Source organism: Tupaia chinensis, unplaced genomic scaffold (genome assembly GCF_000334495.1).
Source record: "Tupaia chinensis unplaced genomic scaffold, TupChi_1.0 Scaffold144027_1, whole genome shotgun sequence".
NCBI lineage: Eukaryota > Metazoa > Chordata > Mammalia > Scandentia > Tupaiidae > Tupaia > Tupaia belangeri.
Window position 1 is genome coordinate 67649 of NW_006203879.1, and position 2416 is coordinate 70064.

Below are 2416 nucleotides of genomic sequence, written 5' to 3' on the forward strand. Positions count from 1 at the left end.
TGCACCCAGAGGCCTCTCTGGCCCACACTGGGCAGCAAATGCCCATGATCTGGACCTGGCTGAGACTGGAATGGATCACAGCATCAGGTTTCTATTGGGGGTAGCTGTCTCACTCCCCCTTTTTCTCTCTTTTTCTGGCTCATTGAATAAATAAATAAATAACCTTCAAAAATAAAATCTCTATACAACATTTAAATGTAGATAAGAAATTATAAAATAAAACAAAAACACCTTCTATTGGAAAACTTGCACGCTAGCGAAGGAGCAAGTGCATAAAGCACAGGTTCTTAGTGACATGTGCTGTGCTGAGGCGGCCAGCCTGTCAGTGCAGACCGCACACTGGCTACAGGTCAGGAAATCCTACTTCTCTGCCATCTTGAAAAAGGGGAGGTGGGGCCAGCAGGTGGTGTGGTGGTTACGGTGCTGGACTCTCATAGAGAAGATCACGGCTCGAGTCCCACATCGGGAGGCTCGCTTTCCCACTTTCCTTCTCTCTGTCTCTCTCTGGCGAGTGCCTGTGACCTATGGAAAATTAAACAATCATAATAAATAAAATTAAACAAACAGTCCTAAAAAAAGAAAAACAGAGGTGAGAATAATCTTTAAAAGAAGAAAAAGGGGAGGTGAAAGTATGCTACCCAGCTGAAGTACTGAGGAGGAGGGCAACACAAGTTGAGAATGGATTCCTACATAGTCAGTCTGAGTGTAAGGAAACAGGGAGGTGAGAAAATGCTATCTTTGCTTCCACGAGCGTTACTTTTGTAGTAATTAAAAATGAACTTACACGGTTCCATTTGTTACATTCACAAGTATATTTAGTTTACAGTTACAGAATATGAAGAGACTTCACATTGATTTTATTTATTTAAATTACAGCATAATTCTCTGCTTTCAGATTAATCCAATGGGAGTTTATAAACAAGTGATAAAATTGATATTATCTGAAATGGGCTTAAGAAATCAATCCTATAATTATGAGACTTCCTGATAATGTAATGAAAATGTTAATGCATAAACCAGTAATTCTGCATAGAAGATAATTCTGTAAAATTAAGTCTATTATTTTCATGACTAAAAGAACTAGGCTGGAACCAAAAATTTTTTCACAGAATTAATACTGTTTTTCATAATCACTAAATTTGAAAATTTATGATCAACTTTTAAAAGCTGCATTATTAGTCATCATTAAAATTTAAATCTAGCTTTAAAAAGTAAATCAGATGTGAAATAATAGGACTAATAAAATTATTCAAATTAGCAACTCATTAAATAACTTACTTTTTAAAAAAACTATTTCAAAAATTATCATTCCGAAATAAGGAGTAGGAGTACTTTTCATATTTTTTCTGCTAATTCTCACTAGGAACCATGAACACTGTATACAAAACAAACAAAACTGGACTCCAAATAGTGCAGAAAATAAAGACATTGAAAAATTACTTGAAAAACATTATGAGTACACGGTATTTTCATTTTGCTTCATATTCCAAATTAGGTGCAGAGAAGCCAGCAATGTGGGCACAGCAGGAACAAACAAAAACGACCTAGGGAACTATATTCTCTCTAGCCAAGAGAGCAGAAGAGACAGTCTAGGAAACCGGGAACCCACACAATCATCAGCTTCAGCTAATCACCCCTTCTCCCGAGTCGTGTCAAAGACAGTCTGCTACAGCACAAGATTTATATAGGGCCCACAGACTTAAAAAATAATGATAAAATATCCATATTTCAATTAAAAATCATTCTTCATAAAAAGAATCAGGGAATTCTCAAAGAGCTGGAAAAATACATCAATGATGCCAACACGAAAATGACACAAATGATAGAATTACCCCACAAGGACTTTTTGAAAAACATCATAAAAATGCTTTGATGAGCAATTACAGACATTCATAAGATAAAAGAATGGAAAATACCAGCAGGGAAACTGAAAGGCTCATCTAAACACACAAAAGATGGAAAAGAAATCCAATTGCAATTATAGTCCTGAAAAATGAAATAAGAGGAAGAAAACGAACTGCAGTGGATTGGTTCAACAGAAAAAGAGAGTGCAGGACGCTATGAATGAACCTGAGGATAAAATGAAAGAAATGACCCACTCTAAAGAACATGAAGAAAGACTGAAAGAAAAATAATAAATAATCAGAGCCTAAAGGAGCTACAGAGCTACAGCAAATTCTGCAGCATTGTGTCAGCAGAAGTCACAGAAAGAGAAGAGGATAAACTTAGATTTGAAAATATATTTGCAGAAATAATAGTTGAAAAATTCCTGAATTTAACAAAACACTTGAAACTATAGAGCCAAATGGGCAAACTCCAACCATGTCAAAGAAATCCATGCCGAAACATAGCGTAGTCAAACTTACAAAAACTGTGTAAAAACATGAAACCATGATAGCAACTAGAGAAAATAGCA